The sequence below is a fragment of the Crotalus tigris genome, unplaced genomic scaffold (assembly GCF_016545835.1).
Source record: "Crotalus tigris isolate CLP2741 ecotype Arizona unplaced genomic scaffold, ASM1654583v1 scf7180000017792.2578787, whole genome shotgun sequence".
Taxonomy (NCBI): Eukaryota; Metazoa; Chordata; class Lepidosauria; order Squamata; family Viperidae; genus Crotalus; species Crotalus tigris.
In genome coordinates this window covers 2,387,501-2,409,430 of record NW_024096639.1, presented here as the reverse complement: position 1 = coordinate 2,409,430, position 21,930 = coordinate 2,387,501, and the positions used below count along the sequence as shown (strand labels likewise).

Here is a 21,930-nt window from a genome sequence, read left to right as displayed (position 1 = left end):
TATTCAGAGGTGGTGAAAAGTGGAGCATTTGAAAAGCATGATTGCATTTGTCTGCCTCTCTGATTTCTCCTGTGTCAATGGTAGATGTCAGTCTTAAGGATCAGAATTAAGATGACTTACATGCAGTAACACTATTCCCTCCTCCACCCTGTGCTAATCAAGAATTTAGTGGCACTTTAAAAATGATTATGTCCTGGACCAGGGTTCACTTCCTCAATTGTGCAATCCAGCTCGCCAGACCTAGGGAGAGAAATTTGCAGAAACTGACAGTGCCTAAATCTTCATCTCAGTTAATGTTAAGACAGATTTTAGTCCTAATTAAATTTTATCTTGCCCCTTGATTTCTTTAGGAAATTCTAAAACTAGAAACTAAACGAAACACACTTTGGAAAGGAAAGCCTTACTGGCACATTGTGGTGAAAATATCCTTCCTGGTTTTGTGCATTCAAAGCCAATGTATCTTTTGGTGGCATAAATAAGCAGATAAAGATTCTCCTAATATAGATATTGAGCACAGATTTTCTTAGAATGGATGGAAGCCCCAGAAGTTGAGTGGGAAAGGAAAAAAGCATCTTAACAATAATAACATTTGAACTGCTGTCCCATGATTTTAAGGAGTACTGTTTTAATCAGCATGGCTTAATTAGCAGAGGACATGGGTGAGATTGTGGCCATTATTTAAAGTAAAATTCAAAGTTCATTGATCTTTTCTCTTATTCAGGTTACTTTCTGAGTCTAGAACCAGCAAGGATATTCCATTAAATGCAATGAAAGTTATTTATTGGGAGCAGTCAATAAATTGACTCAGTTGTCGAGATGGGCTGCTATAGAACTCAAATCAATCAATTGATGAAATGTTACTTTACCACTGTTGAACAAGTTTTGGGCATAAAAACAATGCAGTTTATTAATTTTGCCTATTTCTCTGTAAATATGTGTCAGCACAATCAGTGGAAGCTAACTTCTTAATTTTTCTAGATGTAAACAGTAGATGTGCTGCTATTATATTCATATTCAAGATTCTCCATCCTAGGAAGTAAAGGTTTCTGCAATTTTAAGGTCTATTTCCGAGGACAAGCCTCTTCCCACACAATCAAACATAGCAATATTTATATAACACACGTATCTGGCATTGACTGAACTGATATCTGGATTCTCACAATATACTCAACAATAAACTCACCCAATGATCGGGCCTGCCTCTCCCTCCTGAATATCTAAACTGGGTTAACTGCCACCAAGCTTAGCATGGTCTTGTACCAAGGAGACTGCTGGGACTTTGCTCTGTATGCCTGGCAAGTTAGTGAATGCAGCCACTCAGATTTCTTTCTGAGCAATTATAGTTTTGTAAGTCTCATGAGTTAAAGCAGTTTTGTTCTTCATTTCTTGAAAGAAGGAACTTCCTTGGTAACATGTAGAAGTCTGATCTGAAAGGCAGACATTCAGAGTGTATTTCCAATATGCATGGAAAAAATATGGGATGAAGGTAATAATTCCATGTCGTCTAAATACCATGCTAGAAATATTGAATTACTTGCATTTATTATATGAAAAATGGGTTGCAGTCTTGCTGGCTCATACTTGAAGTGGGAAGTGTCCTGAACTGTGATAGAAAATGTTGCTTTAGAGAGAAGATAAATACCTGCAAGAGAATAAGGATGCAGTTCTGCCTTTTCTCTTTTTCCCTTTTTGCAACTTTCAAATCTCACAGTATACAATTGTTATTTGTGAACACTTTGCAATCTGGAGAAAAAAGGCTCCTAGTGCTGGACAAGGGGGGGGGGAGGGGAGAGAGGAAGGTTTCTTGTGTGAATTCTTTGTGAAAAGCTAGTTGCTCAATCGTGTGGCTGGATCTGTTGAGACCCATCCCTCTGTTTCCTTAAATCAGGGCAGTATTTGGGGTTAGTCAAGCTGAAGTCATTAAATAAAAAGGGGCCTGGCTAGGAAGGGAGGAGGAAAATCCTTGGGAGAAGGTCGAGCTCCTGCCCTTCCCCCCCCCAAGGGCTTCAAGTCAAAGATGCTGTCAGTGGTGGCCTATTTGAGAAGCTGCATTGACTACGACTTCAGTGGAAATTATTTTTAAGTGAATGTGTTTATGGTTGAAATATACCTCAAGCACAGAGCAAGATTTTTCTTCTCCATCCCAAGCCATTTTGATGCCTTTCTGATAAGCATTCCAATTTTTCACAATATCGTCGCAAAAATTGAAACTTGAGAGTGAAATGATAGCTGTACAATAGACTCTAGATAAGGCCCATTTATTTCTAGGGTAATTGGCTTCTATGTATGGGTTGGTTTGTGACATTCAAAAACTTGTGAACACTTATAGAATGTAAATAGACTAAGGAATAGCCCAGGATTCTGAAGATATTGACTGCTTTCTCTATGCATGTTTGCTCCAAGATCCAGCAACAAACTGAACTTTTCAAATTAAAGAAAATTAGTTTTATTTGGAAGTAATGTCGGCCAACTTAACTGCATAGAAATGTCTTCTGAATCAAATAAGATAGATTTAATTTCTACATATTTGTGCATGAGTTTGTATTTAAGTGTCCCTGTTGTATTCACTGGCTAAATGAAGAGGAGGATATGCCATCTACTTCTGTCCAGATTTGTTGGTATTATAGATAGTAGATTTATAAGAACTTGTTGCCTGGGTTGGCAGACCTGCTGCAGCCAATGTTCTGTGCGACTTGTTGTCTGAGGTTCTCTTGACAGTCCTCCTCTAAAGTTTGCCCTTCCCATCTACCATAGGCCCTGGAGAACAGGAGACAAAAGTACCAAATGAGCTGGTCAAACATTTGTACAACTTTTCCAGCTTTTACAAAGAAAGCCTTCTATACACAATCTACACTTGGAGATGAACTTGGAAAACAAAGAGGGGAGAGTCCATTGAAACTCACACTTTAGCTCTAGCCAGACAAAGGTTCAGCTAGCAGCAGCTTGATATGGACAAAAGAAGGCACCCTTTTTATAATTCAAGGAGAAAAGAAGAGAAAACAGTCTTCACAATAGGGCCCAGAAAAGACATTATGGGCTTGCAATGAGGGATGAATTATTCAATGAGTCCCAATGGCTGATGCTCTGAGGAGTTTTATGGACTCTCCACCGTGGAAAAAGTGGCTATTTTCACCTACAAAATGTTTCTAGCCTTTCTAGATGGCTAGAGATGCCGACAGCCATTCAGGATAGACAACTGAAGCCATTCTTCAGGACTATAGTACCCCTTTGCATTGTAGAAGCCAAAAGCAAAGAAGGGGAGGAGGGAGGACAAACACCCTCAAGCCTATTAGAGATTTAAGGAGAACTGCTTCTTCACAGAGGCTCAATACACACACACACACACACACACACACACACACACACACACACACACAGACATACACGGAGGAAAAAAGAAAGAGCACAAAGTTGCACAGAGGAAAATCATGCCAGCATGTTTCTGTTTTTCGTTTGTTTGCTTTGATTTGGCAAATAACAGAATGTCATGTCATGTATTTATGCAAGTTATGTACATTATTCACTTTATTATTACAGACCAAAGAGATTTTTTTTTTTTAGTTTTGCCTCCTACTTTTGTGTAGCTGTGGTCACTGTTTAGGCAGCCTTTTTTGCATGAAAGTAGAACACTACTTAGTATATCTTAATAGTGAGAAAATGTGTTGAATGAGGACTGGATTAAGAAAGAAATGATTAATGTCAATTTACAATGTACATTTTTAAAAAGTGACCTCTAATATCGATTCCTTGGTTACAGTTCATAAGCTACTTAAATGGAAGCACCTGTATTTATGTTTCTTTCTTGGTCTCTCAGGTTTGAACACACATATCTGAGAATTAATTTCATTGATTTTAAATTAAATTTCTCCAGCTTTTAGCTGTTTGAGTAAAATCTTAAGAATAATGGAAATAATTTGTCTCTCCATCTTTTCCTCTACTCCTTTGCTGTTTTCATTTCCTTCAATTTATTTCAAAATATTTTCTTTTAGCATTTCATGATGCTCAATCCTAAAACTGAGGCGCTTCAAGCTGCAAACCATTTTTGTTTTGAATTAACTTTAATTGTAAACATAAGAGCGTTTGTTTCTATTTGTTTTGCCAATATGGGCAGAATAAATGGAAATTCTTGTTAGCGCAAAACTGAAAATGCAAGTTTTTTTCCTTTTGTTTCCTTCTGCTTGAAGGGTAGTTTTAACATCTATTTAAATTGTGACTACAATTACTAATAATGATAAAAAATAGCAGTACAGATTTATCAGTACTACAACATATTTTTGAGTACTTAAAAGAACTGATATTGATGAATTTGAATAACATGCTTCAGCTGATTTTTAAAATAATTATACTGCTTATGCTTTTTCTGGAATATCAATGAAATGGAAATTGCATCCAAGTACCTGCACTGAATTGCAGTTTATTATTATTTTGAAAAAGCTGCACTAATTTCCTTCATGAAGACAATTATTAGTTTGTATTTATTATTTATTTATTATTAATATCACCTTGAGTTTTGCAAGAGAATTCTATGGAAAATATATTCTAAAACAAATTGCAATAATTAAAAAAATGGAACTAATTCACATAAAATACAAATATAGAGAATTCATTCTCTTCATTCATTCAGCCTTTCATGTCAGCAGAATGGCTCTGGATATCTATGATAGTTAAGATGGACACAGGCTATATTTTCTGTTATATTTTTAAAATATTGTACCCTATACTGGTACTACTACACAATAATATTTCTTGTGGGGAAGATACTGCTGACAATTAAAAAAAAGCTTGCAAACATATGAGTAATTTTAAAGATTAAATAAGCATCTTTAGCCACTTCAAAGAAGGTATGTATGTTTTAGTAGCTGGCATTTTGGAATTAGATTAATAAGGATACCTCAGAATTGGTTTCTGATTTACTACTTTATTTACAGAAATAAAACGACATCCAATATGAATTTCTTTTTTCTTGGAGAAAAGACAGAATTCAAAGAAAACCTTTATTCAGTAAATAACACCTGTATGAAATAGATAATCCACTGAAATAACTTTATAGATTGAAATTAAGGGAGATTGTTCGCAGTTGTTCTTATGATGTATTATAAAGGAATTGTACCATGTTGTATTCAGATTTCTTTTTCATAGTGATCCAGTTACCGAAAAGTTAGAGTCTCTTTGCAATACTCTTTGCAAGTATTGAAAAGACAAGGCTTCTAATGAACATCCTGCAGAAAAAAATAATCTGAATTTCCTTTTATGTTAATATTATAGCAGTTTTATTATTGCTTATCATATCTAAGCACAATGGAAACATAGAATTAAACAATACAATTTGTAACATTATAATTACTTATAATATCATAACAGAAATAAAGGGCTTGAACTCAAAGCACTCTTGCATATGCCATTAATTAATATTAATCTCTACTCAATCAAAGGAACAAGTGTTTGTTTTAAAGCACCCAGGAAAGAGAAATGTTGTTAGTACTTTTTAAAACTTTAAGTGATCTGATTCCATGCAAAGTCCTGGAAACACTCTCTTCCAGAAAACTGGAGAGAGGGAGAAGAAACCTTTAAATATGACTATTCTAGTAGGTGGTAGAACCAATGATCTTCCTTTAATAGGGCCAAGTGCAGAATTACATAAATCACCAACCGGACTTTAAAATAATGGGTGTGTCAGCATCATTGATTGCACTAGTATCTTCCTTGAATTCTCAAACAATGCAACAATTGGTAATATAAAGAAATAGGAGCAAAAAAAAAGAATAATGTAAATGACAGGATAGTTCTGGATAGAAATCAAGTGACAGAATGAGGTTTCAGGCAACCTAGTCAACAGGCTGCTCCAAGAATCCAAGCATGACACAACCAGAGCATCAGCTAAGTACTTGGCAGTCTCAGTATTGACAGATACTGTGAACGTTCATTAAACGGATGAGCAGATGGCGAAATTTCATCAGTTCTCATTCAGTTCAATGAAAGAAAATTGGAAGAAGAACTTCCATGCAATTCTTCTGGATAGAATGTGTTCTTATTTAGTTATATGATGACCAAGGTATGAGTGCACATGTCACATGTTACATTATACAATCTTTTTCATTCTGTTTTGCTAAATCCCTAACTTTCCATGCTTCATGAAACCTTACCATTTGGGTTTTTCAGACTGGGAAGTGTATGCAGCCAGGAAGATCTAAGAGTAATGAAGAGATGTATGAGAGAAAACAGCAGGAGTGTATATACCACTCTATTACCAGTAAACAAAGAACAAAAATGCCATCCAAGAGAAATTTTGGAGAAAAAATTCTTATTCTCAGAATGCTTATTCTCAGAATGGTGATAAAGTGGGGAGAGAGTTCTATAAAATTGGCCTTATAATGTTTTTTTCCCTTGGATTTCTTTGATACTTTCAATCAGAAGTGAGCAGGCTGCTATAAAGGAAGACACTCCTTTAATAAGGCAACTTGATGCACTCCAGATGTTTTGGACTAGAACTTCATTATTCCTGACAGCTTGGCCTTTTACAGATCAGCTACAGCTAAAATGAAAGTGATCAGATATCTCAAAAAGATATTACTGGCCATCTTATACTACATACAATTTGTCTACTGATTTACATGCTCTGAGATGAGTGAGTAAACTAAGGATGTTTTGAGACATAAGACTTCTATTTGCCTCTGCATTAGAAATGCCATGTATTGTTCTCAGATAATTTCATTTATGAGTTTCAAAGGATGCAGTGAAAATGTTGCTTATGAATGCAGATTGTGTTGTGTTTTCATGACCAATCAAAAGCTTTTTGGAGTTCTATTCTCTATATTTGCTTTCTAAAGAAAAATATTACTCTGGTACTTGGTGTTCTTCGGAACATTATATTTCTTTTTTCTATATTTAAGAATGTCTTTCTTCCAAGAGGATTGAATCGTTTCATATGTCAATCGCTAAAATTAGATTTCAGTTTCCTTAAATGAATGTTATTTATTATGAATGCTGCGACTGGGATTATTATTTACGTTGTATTTGTGTTTCTCCTTTGTTTAAGGCTATACTTTGTTACGGCTTTTGGCTAAACAACCAAATTTTGACTGAGTTAGTTTATTTAGGGTGTCAGTTTAAAGCGTCTGTTGTCACATTTAGTGATTTTTATGCTGTTTACAGTATAGAGTGGGTAATACAGATTTTCATTTTAGGTCAACAATTCTTCAGAATCAGTTCAGTCCCAGTTTTACCAAATTAATAGAATATATGTTGCTTCATCATTTGAGGGAAATACGTACATACTGGGATCAGTGTGGAGGAAAGTGGGTTGTTAGATGATCCAAGTTATGCAATGGATTATAAAATATATTCATAAAATGAGTCATGTACACCTATATTTTATTTATTTGTTTATATCCTGCCTTTATTAATTTGACAAATAACTCAGGGTGGTAAACATATCCAACATACCTTTTTCCTCCTATTTTCCCCACAACAATAATCCTGTGAGAGGAATTGGGCTGAGAAAAAGTGAGTGGCCCAAAATTACCCAACTGGCTTGAACACATAGTCTTTTCTTTTCTAGCCCTTGTGCCTTAATTACTACTATAAGTCAAAAATCCTTTCATATGTTATGGCAAGTATAATATGTATGAAATTATTATGGTTGTTCGCACACTCAGCCAGATGTTTAGATTGGATTTGGCATTTTTTATCTACTATTGGGTACTTCCCAAGGACCTTAGATATTGTTTTTTGACGGGGTTAAAAATATCATCACAGGATGTAAGTTGTTCCAAGTAAAACTGCCTTTTGCTATTGACAGATGATGATTTTTATCAATGCTGATAGTATTCAGATGGTGTTCCAGATGTTTTGGAATTCCATTTAAGGTTCCAATCATTCACTATCCAGAGTTTTTTGTCTTTCTTATGGACAAATAAGTTTGGAGTGTTATGTGGCAGGTGCTCAACAATTGTTGATAAGAAAAACAAAAGACTCAATTATTTATTAGTATTGAAAAAATAATATAAATTAAAATAAAATAAAACAATCTTCTTCTTCTTCTTCTTCATCATCATCATTTTTCTATGGTTTTAAATATTCATGACTTTACATTTGTAAGGACTTCACACTACCTAAGTAATACCAATAATGTGAATCCTTTCTCCTTATTGATGTCAGATAGGTATTAAGTACAGGAGAATAAACCACTGTATTCAGTGGCTCATAGAACTGTTCTCTAAATTAAAGAAACCCCAAAATTCAGGATAAATTTGATTATTGTAATTCAGAGCAGTTGATATGTGGACAAGCTCTAACCTGCTCTACAATGAATCAAAACTCTCCAAAATGCTCTGTTCTCAATCTGCTGTTCTGGAGTTTTAGCATACTACAAATGGTGATATTGCCACAGTTATGACAAAAATGGTGCTTATGTAAAATGTCATGAATGGAGGGCTGAAAAGAAACTGACTGCATCAAACTACCAGTGAGGTTTTCCAAAGCAGCTGGCCCTGCACAATCTTGTAGGGGAGAAGGTAAGTTTGCAAAGACTTTTAGATTTGAACAGAGTTTCTCTGGATGAAATATATTCAAATGGCTCAAAAGGAGAGATAGTTGCATTGTGGCTAAGTTTAAATTACTTTCTTAGTAGAAATCAAAAGGACACAGTAATTCTTAAACACTACAATGAGAAATATTGCAACAAGTACTAATTTCTGTTGCTCAAATTGTGCTCTGATTTCTGAAGCTCAGTATCTGCCAGTCCTTAGAAGTTGTGAAAATTGTTAGGGGAATAACAGACATATTATTTCCCTAACCTACTAAACTACCTAACTACATTAAGATTTTATTCTTCTTCACTGGAGGCTTTGACAGTATGCGTGCTGAGTGTGTGTGTGTGTGTGTGTGTGTGTGTGTGTGTGTGTGAGGGAAACAGTAGAGTGGCACCCTTCTGTGGAACCACCTCCACCCACCCCGAAGTCTATTGTCTGGGTAGCCCTGAGGAGGCTGAAGGAAGGGAGGAAAAATGTCTTTCCACCAGTTTTAAGTGTCTTGTGTGCTGACTGTTTCCTTCTTTTGATGAGAGGAATTGGTAGTGGATGAATGGCATAACTGGTGAGAGCAGCAGGGGGTGGGAGCCTCTGCGTGTTTGTGTGTATGAATGTGCTATAATGTGTTCTTATGCATGTAGTGTTTTGTGGTGTGTGGAAAGGTGGTGGCTGGATTCCTGTTGGTGCTGAGAGCTGGTAAAGCTGAAGAGGCTTGGGGTGTCAGGCTTCCATTTCCAGGGATAGCGGATGAGGGCATTAGGAGGTTCCTGTTCTTGGTCCTTGTGAGAGGCTTGGTTCTGAGGGTCAGTGGAGTCAGTTCATAGGTATCAGGTGTGGGAATATATTTACTTCACTATTTATTAAATTTATTTAGCCACTCATCTCTTGAGAAATGACTCTGGGCAACATACAAGAGTTAGTTAAAACAAGAATACATATATAAAAACAGACATTTAAATATAGAAAAATCAACAACAAAATGAAGATGATTAAAACCAAAAATAAACATATCTCAAGCAGACAGAGTGTGAATACATCCACCTCAATAGTGGAGATATGGAGTGGGTTACCCTTGTGTTGGGTTACTCTTGGGAATGGGTTACTCTTGGGAACTGCAGAAATGTTGTCTTGTAACAATGGTTCAGCAGTCCCTCGATTACAGTGGATCTTCAGTGGACCTGGCTGCTATTAAAACCTACTTTGTAGCAGTTAGGGTGGCAAAACTCCAGTACTTCTCCACCCTTATTACATCTGTAGATTGTCACCCCACAGCCCTGTTTCAGGTAACACAGGCCCTGTTGGGTATAGGGAACACAAAGAACCTCTGATACGAATATGCAGAGGAATTTGTGCATCATCTGTTGGATAAAGTCACTCGGATTGTTTCAAGTTGGATGTGGGCCTTGCTGCAGGTCCCAAGGAGATCCTTGAAAAGGATTATTTGGGAATGGTTTGAACATGTTGGGCAAGCTTCTCAGGACTGTGAACATGGTTCTCCTGGCTCATTAAAGTGGCTTAGGGGTGATGTGTAAGTGGTTTATGGTTAATTATTCTTTGAATGAGAGAGCTGTTTCTTTACCTCTGAAAGAGACCTTGTTTTTTTCCCATTCTCAGAAGCCATCACTGGATCCCACCATTCTGGACAATTTTTATCCAATACCTCAATCTCCTTCTTGGGGAATATGACAGAAAAGGTGGTTGCACAACAACTTCAGAGGGCCATAGAGGAAGCAGATTAAATGGATTCTTTTCAGTCAGGATTCAGACATGTGTATGGGATGGAAACAACATTGAACATGTTTTTGGATGATCTTTGGCATGGGCAACCATCTTTGCCTTACCTGACTTCTTGGTAACTTTCAATATTATTGATCATGGTACTCTGGATCAGCTCAGAAGATTGTAGTGGGTGATATCGTGTTGTGCTGGTTCACCTTTTTTTTGGGGGGGGGGTTGATTCCAATCCATGTTGGTTAGGGAGGAGAGGTCCACTCTTAGTCCCTCTAGGGGGAGTAACATGGAGTTTGCTGCTTTATCCTTTCCTTTTCAACATGTACTTGAAGCCATGGAGTGAGACATTCATCATTATGCTAATAATATCCAATTCTATATCTCCATCCCTGGTGGATTAAATAACACTGTAACATATTGTCTCAGGAAGCTGTGAGGATCTGGATGGGGCACAACAGGCTTCACCTGTTGTGCCCCATTCTAATTCAGTGTGCTATTTTTGACCTTTAAAACACTTTGTGGCATAGGAAGGGGTTATCTGAGACCGCCACACTCTGGTACATCAACCTGCCCCATTAGATCTGGCAGAAAAGGCATGCTGTGGATACTGTCATCTAGAGGCCTACATTTGGCAGGTCTTAGAAGATGTGCCTTCTCTGCTATGGTACCTATCTTATAGACCATTCTTCTCCCTGAAATTAAATTAGCTCCATCCTTTTGACATTCTGGAAGCCCTTCAAGACCTCCTTATATCAGGCCTGGAGCTCCCAGACGTGCTTAAATGGGTCCATTCCTGAGGTGACTATTTTTATCCTCTCTTTGCCTAGGGTATGTGTATCAGTTTCTATAATTTTTATTTTTAATGTGATTTTTATATTTTTGTATTTGCTCTTTTTTATATTTTATTTGTTTCTTAAGTGTCACCCACAGTCACTTTTGATAAGATGGCATCTTTACAAATTTAATAAAAATAAATATTTGTTTTAAAACAAACTACTCACACAGGGCACCTTTGTTATGGCTAGAAATCAGTTATTTTTTTACCCAGGATATGTACAGATTACTACAGAGATTCTGAAATAAATTATTGTAAATTTTCAGTACCTGAAAATTTTGCCCTGAGTTATAATTTCCCATTCCAGAATTTGCTGATACTCATACAGAGAGAACGTGCATAGCACAGAGAAATTCAGTTGGCAAAAGTAAATATGGGTAGATTGTAAATATGAGACATGTGAATGCTTATGCTTTTCTGGCAATTGCATAGAAGTTGTTTGTATACATGTTAATCCATTTGTGCTGATTAGAGCAATATTAAATAGGGCAATATATACAATACCTTTCAGATTTGATTCATTTAACCTCTGCTTATTTCTAAATGTTCTTACACAGATAAAACTCCTTTCTAAAATTGGTGCAATGAAGTTTTAGCCAGGAATGATGCTTCAGATCAGCTGAAAAAGATCACAGCTTTTGGTTGGCCTTCTCACTACTCTTCTGAAGTTTGCGCTTAGGAGAAGCTCTTGTGGCCCTTCCTATTCCTTCAGCTTGGTACTTGAATGGCCCTTTCTGTTCTCCGGCTCACTGGAATTGGCCTGCAGGCAAAGGCACAATGAATTGTTCCCCAGTCATGTGCGCTATTCCAAAGAGCTCTACTCATCCCACTCCTTTAGCCTTGGCTTCAGTGAGAGAGCAATTCAAACTGGAGTAGACTAAATTGCCTCCTTTCTTTTTTGCTTGCTTTCATCTTGGCAAAAGCTTCCCTCCCCTCTCTTTATTTCTTCTATGCCTCAGGCTCACATTAGTGCATTTTCTTCAGCCACCCCTATTTTGAAGGGGTGTGTTGCAGAGCGGAGAGGGGGAGGAAGGTTGAGAAAAGAAAGATGTGAACACAAAAGCCCTGCTCTGTAACTAAAAAAGCTGAGCCTGGGACCGCCTCTTGAGCTGGATGATGCTTTTCCTGTTTGTGAGTTTGGGAAACATTTTTGCTTTGTACTGTAATGGAATTAGAGGACAGATGCTGACTGTAAATGGGACACGCGACAGCCAGCCTCTAGCTTAAATATTTTGAAGCCATGTTACAATTACTGACTTGATATGGCACTTTGAAGTGGTTGCACATGATCTAAGGGGTGGTCAGAAAGAGATGGATGATCAGATATTTGAGTTTTGATAGCAAGGCATTGTTTTGAAGACATGTTTTAAACTTATAAGAGCATATTAATATTTTGTAATGACAATTTAGAGTGAGAATTCACAAATCAGATTCGAGGATATTATTAGTCCTTTGACAAAAAGCTTATTATCACCAAAAGATGAACAATGTTTTTTTGTTTCTACAGTGGCAGATCTATGAATTCATGCAATTTCTTAATTAGGAAAAAATGAGCTTCCAGTCTGGTGGTCTTCAAGCTCTATCTATCTATCTATCTATCTATCTATCTATCTATCTATCTATCTATCTATCTATCTATCTATCTATCTATCTATCTATCTATCGTCTATCACATTTCTGTACCAATTACTGAGTTTCAAGCTCAGAATCAAAAAGCTATTGTAGCCCTTTGTGCATATGGTAGCAGGTCTTCCTGCCAGATTAAAGGTCAAACACCCTTTGCAGGAAATTGTCCAGAACAACATTTGTTATAACCCATTAAATCCAAAATAAGGTAAGCTTCAGAAATGTATTAAGATAGCCCATATATCTACAGAAGCCTTTTTTGGAAGACATATGGCTATTTCTGGTTCCAGTTTATGGATACGTCATAATTCTTCTTGATCAAAAGTGACTGTTCTTCTCCAGAAGAAAGTTCCTTTGGTATGTCTTTACTTGAAATGCAAAGTAGAATATGAATTAAAGAATACTTTTTAATAAGCAGTCTTATACAGTAGTTATAAAATTTTGTTCAGTTGAACTGTATGCTTAATTAAAGTACTTACATTCTATTAAACTGCTTTAAATATTTGCTTTTTAACAAAATTAAACAAAGTTCTTTACTTACATAACACACATTCTTATTACATGATAGTTGGAGCTACACACCAGACCAGCCATTTTGTGCAATTAAGTCAAGTCTATCTGTTGCTTTATTTTTTTTTATAAAGTCACCTAATATTAACTGAACCATAATATATGTATGAATCCAAATTTTACCCCGCCAATATGTGGAACATATTACATCTGTAATCACTCCTGTAGCAAAGCAAAAAGTATGAAGTCATCCTGTATTTCATTGGATCTGAGCTAGTTAGGTCATTCTATATAATTTTAAAGATCAGTTATAGATGGCACCTTCCCCCTACAAGGCTAGCAAAGTAGATAAAAAACCTCACCGACATGCTGAAAATGTAGAAGGCTTCCAGGGACTTACTATCACATGTGGTGGGAATGTTCAAAAGCACAAAATTTTTGGTATCAGATTAAAAATTGGCTGGAAGAAATACTATTACAAAAAATTGATTTAAAACCCGAAACCTTCTTATTAGGGATTATTAATGATAAACTCAGCAAAGCATCTCTCTACTTACTATTGCATATTTTAACCGCAGCAAGATTGGCATATGCCCAAAAATGGAAAAGAAAGGAAACCCCCACTGAAGAAGAAATAATAAATAAAATCTTATCCTGCACCTAAATGGACAGGTTAACTCTAGAGATTAAAAATAAAACTGAAACGGAGTATTATGAAATTTGGAAAAATTTGTACGATTGATTAGAGATAAGGAGGATCACTAAGATGATTATCGATTGATTAGTTGATATTGTAAGGACTTCTTATTAACACCTATATTAGGACACAACTGAAAGATATGTAAATACAATGTTGACGACTGAAAGATGGTTTACCAAAAAATTTACAGATGTTATATGTACAGTTTGTTATACTCTGTCCTGTTATAGAATGTATTTTAAGTTTCTGTTTTTCTTTCTGTAACATAAGGTAATAGTAATATCAGTGTTGTTGCCAGGGAAGTTGAATCATGTCCACTTCTGTTTTTAAATGTACATTTAATAAAATTTGTTTAAAAAAAATTTAAAGATCAGTTTAAGCAACACTGCAAACAAACGATTTCAAATGAAATTTCGCAACACAAAATTACATTTGAAAATCTATCAGTGTTGTTTTTTTCTGAGCCCATCAAATATAAAAATTAAACTTTTGGACTAAACCATTTATATCATAGGATCTTTTGTTCTGAAATTCAATTACAAATACAAGAACCCTAACAGAAATATTTTTCTTTGGGCTCGGTAGCAATAAAAATGCTTAGCAAAAACCTGAGATTAGAATTAGCATAGTATACCATAATATGCTTTGGGGAGAAGCGATTAAGCAAAGTTGAGCTTGATGGATTATTGGGAATCCTTCGTCATGGTTATAAAATAGCAGTGGGAAATGCAACAAAACTACAAAATCCCAAAATACAAAAGCTTGTTTCAAAACAATTTAAAAAATATTCACTTTTCATTGTACCAATGGACCTTCTTTTGTATGTTACAAATACAAGGGTCAAACAGACAAACAGTCCCAGTTTGCAAGAATGTAAAATAGCTTATAAAAATCATAAATCATTTTGTCTGCAAGAATATAAGACAGTTTCCCACTAGATTTTTAACAACCACTGGAGCATTTTTCTTTCCTTTTTTTTTCTTTTGAGGAATTTTTACCTGTATGCTATTCCCTTGTCCCCTTGAAAATCAATTTTTAAATTTTTATTACAAGAGGAAATAACAATTTTATTTCAGTACTGCCTATTACAAAATGAATAAATTATGCAACATGCAATGATTGTGGGTACAATTGCTCCATTTTATACTTTTTATCTTTGTAAAATAGGAAGATTGCAAAAGAGTTAATCAGACAAATTGAGATGTCTTGTGCTGCTTAATGTTCCTTCTTTGTTTTATAGGTAAAAATTAACATCTGAAAAAAATATTTTCAACATATCTCCCAAATACTAATTAGTAATTAGCTATTTCTACTACCTGGCACAAGCTCATTGTATACTTATGGTTCATTTTCTGTTATAATTCCTGAGATGCTTAGGATAATTTCAATTTGTTTGTTTTGGAAAATCTTTTTTTTTTAAAGTGCACACGTTTGTGTATATATCTTTAATTCTCCCTTTGTATTAATGATCACATTGCCTATGGGGACATATGAGATTAAATGATTGATTTAATTCTACAAATCCCATGGGCAATAATTCAATTTCAAGATCCCCATAGGCAATATGGCAATATATGTAGACACAAAGAAGGATTTTAATACATATACACATATTTTTTTTAAAAAAAATCCTATCTAATTTGATGAGAATAATAATGCCTAGCACCTGCAATTAATTAAATGGAACCTTTGTGATACTCCTTCTAGTAAAAACCAAGCAAGCTGTTAAATGAAGCTATGTTTATTGCTCCTATTTTAAATACATGGTTTGGATTTTTTTCAGATGAAATGAAACCAATATCCAGTATGATCCAATGCATGTTTAGTCTGTAAGAATTAAGATAACATACAGGTTTAATGGAACACCTGTTAGGAACACTCTAGATATTCAGTTTCAGCTTTGACATTATAAACTGTATTAAAGAGAAAATAGATTGAGGTTAATTCTGGAAGTCAATAAATCTATTTATATGCAAAACTATAGCATATGCATTGCCCATCATTTTCTATTTAGGATACCACCAAAACATAGAGTGTATAGTTGCACTGTTCAAGTAACTTTAAAACTGTCATTTGGTTTCAAGAACTTGTTCAAAGTCCCATATTTAATTAAAGTGTGAATCATTGTGGACCATGCTGGCAGGATTACTTCACTGTATGTATATTCAGTTACAAAGTGCCCAACATTTTTAAATAGAAGGTTCTTAGTAAATTCTAAGTGCAGTAGAGTAACCATCAGGCCAATTTCCTGTTACAATAATATTAGTATGTAAAATGAAAACATGTTTTCCCACCTCAAGTAGATTGGTTATTTGGGTGTGGAAGAATCTTTGGGGTATTAACAGTGTCTCACAGAGAGGTATCTTTTAAGATTGATTTTTTTGGGGACTGCACATCTATCATGGTAATTTTTTCAGTCAACTATTCCACATTGCATTGGATAAATTAGCCCACTTTCTTATTTAATGGGCAAAAGTGTGAAAGCAAGAGGCAGGATGTTGTCTGAATTTTGTTTGTTGTTCCTGGTCTGTTGAAATAATAATATAAATAGTAATGCAAACTAAATAGTCTGTAGCTGACATATTTAACTGCTTCATGAGACTGGTTGCTTATTTTCTTCAAATAGAGTATGTCTTGATTTCATTTTTTCCCTTTCCTTTCCTTTACATTTATGTATTCATTAGGTATCATTTGCTTATAATTTGTTTGTCACACCAAGCCAGCTCAGCAATGGCAGTTATCTTAATATGTCTATAAATTATCTACTTGAACTGCCTCTGCAGATATATTAAGATTACAATCTTTCTCTCTATTCAGAGATGGAAGTGTATGGTGGCTCTGTACTCTGTCCAGTGATATCACTTTCAACCTTTTTTTTATTTGACCCTGAACTATATAATCACACCCAGTGAAAAATATAAGGGAGTGAAATACGGGAAACTTCAGTGCTATTTTTCACTCTATCTCAAGTTTGTTGTTCTTGAAAAGAATCTCTCTTGAATATGATTCTTATTTGAAGATAATATTATTTAACTTCCTTGTGAAGTAAGTTGAGAAACTCAATAACAAAGCTCCCTTAAATGTAAGAGAGAGATCCAGAAAGCTCCATCCTGATGGCAACTAGAATGGGAACCCCCAGTTTGAAATATTATCTGTACTGATATACTCTGAATTGCCATCTTTTAGCTATCTTGTTAAAATTAATTTTATTAATTTTGAATTTATTGTTCTTCTCTTTGCTCATTTTTTATGATGGCATCAAACAACATAAAAGTTAAATAAATGAATAAATAAATAAGAATTATTTAAAATTTACAGATAATAGCTCAGTTTTATTATAACTCTACAGCAGAGCTGGGGAATTGTGGCCCTTTTATGCCCTGTGGACATCAACTCCCAGAATTCCTGAGCCAGCCATTTTGGGAATTGAAGTCCACAAGTCATAGCTGTTGGTCATAGTTGGCCATAGTTCCCAACCTCTGCCTTACACTTATCAGTTCCCCTTACCCCATTTATTCTTTAGCACAGTTTTTGTGAAGAAAATTAAATTTTCTGTTTTTTGGTGTTATATCCCAATATAACGTAATGGTCAGTTTAACTGCACTGGAGTCATCCAAATTCTGAAACCTGAAAGGGACTGCTTGCTTCTGGGCAATTATGTGGCTCCTCAGAGAACCTAGAACCAATGTGAAATGGATCTTTGCATTGAATTGAGACAGCTCGAGTGATTTAGCTTTTCAGAATATTGTAGAAAAGCAGACACTGTGTCTACAAAAAGCAAAACAAAACTAGTTTTTTTCTGGAATTGAGTTGAGCAATTGACAGATTTATCTTCTAATCACAGAAAACAGTTCATCAAGGAATATCTAATTACAGTGCTTTGAGTGAGGCATGCTTGCCAGCAGTACTTACAGAAAGACATTTGGTTTTATAGAAAACCAGACTAAGTTATAGGTCCTAAAACATCTGAATTCAAAAGGATCTAGATGCAGAGATCTGGTATCTATCTTTCTATCAGTGGAGGTCTTCTTATCAAATGGCTCAGCAATTGTCATCGATATTTGCCACTAAATAATAACAGAATTAATGCTGGTGATAAATATTTTGATACTCATAAATTTATTGCAACATAATTTGTTATTTGTTAGTTAAAACTTATAATTTATTTATTTTATTTTACTTTTTCTTTACTTTTGAGTTAACTTTTTTCTAGAAAATGTCTTCATTTATTTGTTATTTCATGTATTTTATGAATCAAGCTAGATCAAAGTGATTTACAATCATCTTTTAAAAAAATATAGTATTGCTCAAAGCAATAGTAGAAGAAAAGAGGAAAAATTAAAAAGGGAATGAATGAATTAAGAGTGTGATCCCATATCTTCTTATTTGGGAGAAAGCCCCACTGAATTAGAAATATTTTATTTATCAATCATATCTTTTTGCACTATGGAACTAAATGAAAAGCCTTTTAGATCATGTAGTTTAAAATATTTTGCATAACTAAGCCCAACATTTTGTTTAATTTTAATAATGAGAGATCCACACTGGCATGCCAGTTAAAATAAGTGTTCCAATTATGCTTAACTTTTTCTTTAAAAAAAAAATGCTATGTTTTTAAAATACTTTAATGGAAAGTCAGGATAGTTTGTTTTATATGCAAAACCTATTTCTGTCTTGAGTGTACTTATACTTCAAAATATGTTCATAGATAAGATATTTATGAAAGGAGTTTGCCTTTAATATAAATGTATTAGTTCACTTTATATGTTTAAAAGATAGAAGACAAGAAAAAAAAAGCAAAATTAGATGATTTTTTTCCCCATCTGCATTATTTTAAAATAAGCCATGTTGGAATTAGAAGTTACAAATTATTGACTAAAGCTGTTAGCTCCATAATGAATATTTATGAAGTAACTAAAAATTGCCTACAAGTAGTACAGGTAGTCCTCGAGTTATGAGTGTAATGGAGCCTGCCCATTCCACTCGTAACTCGAAAACTCATAGACTGAATCTCGTTCAAGGTATGAGATCACTCCTTTGCTTGTTAAAATGCACATGGCTCGTTAAGGGAACATGAGGTATCTCAGGGTGGGGAATGCCATGGAAGTCCTAGTGTTGGAACAGGCCCCCAAGGCCTCCCCGACCCACTAAGATACCAAACGTACTTTCCCATCCTTCTGCCATGCTGGACTCACCTGGAAAAGATCCATCCCCTCTCTGCTGCGGTTCCTACTGCTGCCTGGATTTGAGGCCAGGGAACCTTCTGTGATCTCCTTGTGGTTAGATCCAGGCTCTGGCCTTTTCTAGGCCACTGCTGCCTGGATTTGAGGCTGGGGAACACTTCCGTATTTTCCGGCCCAATCGGACCATGGGATGGGGCTGTGGAAGTGTTCACCAGCCTCAAATCTGGGCAGTATCAGCCTGGAAAAGGCCTCCAGAGCACAGATTGGGCCATGGGGGGGGGTTGTGGAAGTGTTCCCTGGCCTCAAATCTGGGCGGCAGCAACCTGGAAAAGGCCTCCAGAGCCTGGATCAGGCAGTGAGGGGGTTTGCGGAAGCATTCCCTGGTCTCAAATCCGGGCAGCAGTGGCCTGGAAAAGGCATCCAGAGCCTGGATCAGGCCATGAGGGAGCACAGAAGCCTCTCCTGGCCTTAGATCCCAGCCATAGCAGCCTGGAAAAGGCCTCCGGAGACCTGATCCAGCTTCCGGAGGCATGTGGAAGTGTCCCCTAGCTTCGGTTCCATTCTCTGTTGCAGAGAACAGAGGGCTAAAGTACCACAAGGTCATGCAAGATTAGTAGCGTGAGATCTCGCCCCACTGATCTCTCATGATCTTGCGTTACTTTAGGCCTCCATTCTCTGCGAACGCACCAGAGGCTAGAGCAGCCAAGAAAGCAAAGGATCTTGATCTTCGCAGGGTGAGTATTGAAGGCCTAGTGCCTAGGGAGACCCGGGGTGGGGGTGAGGAGAGAGGGAATAACCAGGGTGAATGTTGCAGAACCACTGTGGTCACTCATAAGGGTGAATGACTGCCATGGTGCTGCAATATTCGTATCTTCGGGACTTGCTTGTAAGCACTAGGGGGCACTCATTACGTAACTTTGAACAAGTGTTAAGTGAATGCTCGTAATTCGGGGATTACCTGTAATTAAAATTTGATTTAGAATTAATGCAGCCCAATTGGCGGATTAGGAACATTCACAAGCTGAGTTAAAGGAAAGAAAGATCATTCTAAATTAGTATTATGTATGCCACAGACAGGCAAATCAGCTTTCATTCACAATTTATACTATTCACAATTAGCCAAAAATACTTACGAAATATCCCTCATTATTTCTTCATGGGTCTAAAACACTTGTTTCAACCTATGTATTCAAGATGGCTTGGCTCTGATTTTATAATATTACTCAAGTGCCTGAGGCACTAGTTTTGTTCAAATTTTGCAAGATGTGTGAAGTGTGTGGTAAAACTGACTGACTCTGGGTATATTAATGCTGAGGTATTTTTTAAAAAATATTTCTAGTAGTCACCAAAGCTAAACAATTCTTGGCCTGTACATCATGATTCAGTGGCTTGTTTCAGCTTAATGGCAGAATTGGAAAATATTAAATTACAAAAAAACATGTGCTGCCATGTGCATTTATGTTTATTATGCAGCTGCTAAAGGCAAAAAGAAGGCATGTCACAAGTCCCATTGACAGTTTTGGGTTGGATCCAGATTAAGTTAGTCATGCTTTGCTCCTGTTAAAATGAGCAGGACAAGTTAGTCAGTCAGGGTCTAACCTGTTACTACTGTATCCACCCAGGGATATTTCAGTTAGAAGAAGACGGATTAAAATATGAAGTGTTTTCCAGATCTATGGACTTCTCTGAATGACAGATTCTGATATTCATTTGGAAATAGTTTCTATGACATCCTTCCATATTTACAGAAATTGTTGCAGTCCATGACAGTCTTATACTCAGAAGAAAATTATATTTGCAGTAGAATTTATATATAGTACTGACTTCACTGATGAAATGACAAGGTATTGAGCAATAGTCTGCTCCTTTGGCAGCTGAACTTGCTTCAGTGTGAGCTTCAGGTGCATATTAGTATTCTTACATATTGTTGCTTTTAATAGTGTGAAAAAATGGATATATTGTAGGATAGATTGTTCACCAGCCTCAAATCTGGGCAGTATCAGCCTGGAAAAGGCCTCCAGAGCATAGATTGGGCCATGGGGGGGGGGGTTGTGGAAGCGTTCCCTGGCCTCAAATCTGGGCGGCAGCAACCTGGAAAAGGCCTCCAGAGCCTGGATCAGGCAGTGAGGGAGCACAGAAGCCTCTCCTGGCCTTAGATTGTAGTTTAATATACTGAATGCTTTGTCTTCCTTGCTTTTTACAGATCTTGAAATATTAAATGAATATCAAGTTCAGTAAATTTATTGTTCTACTTTTATCTAGTTGGTATACGTATTCCTGTACCCTACTTTGTGTTTGTGATATGACAAGCTTAGAATATTAGTTTAATAACATTCATTCGTATGTGCATCTTAAATACAAAAACAAATGCAATTTCTTTTTCCCAGAATTTTCAGAAATCAGGAGTTTCTCATACCATAATAAAACTAATACTAAAGGGTATATTCTTCCCTCATATTCCCTTATATTATTTTAAAGATGACATTAAAGGCACTGTTTGATTTGTCTCAAATTCTGATTCTGATTCTAGTCACAATAAGTTCTAAAGAGTTGTGTTTAGTAGATTGAACAAGATAAATGATTCAGTGACCTTTCCCAACAGGATGTTGTGTAATCATAATACAAAAACATCCATTATACATTTTTGTTTTTGGTTATTGTTTCTCTATTGTCTTTTTTGTTTTTTGTTTGTTTTACATGGAATTTTAGTAGAAGTCTGAGGATGAGTTAATATCATATTTACCTCCAGAACACATTAAATCAAGTTGTGTACCGAAACTTCCCATATGTTTTCTATTAAAATATTTAAAGTTCTTT

At 35.8% G+C, this 21,930-nt stretch overlaps 1 protein-coding gene across 2 annotated transcripts in view; it reads left to right on the top strand.

Moving 5' to 3' along the window:
- PAX3 (paired box 3) overlaps window positions 1-21,930 on the top strand; it is a 95,230-nt gene that overhangs the window by 8,507 nt on the left and 64,793 nt on the right. The window lies entirely within an intron of this gene.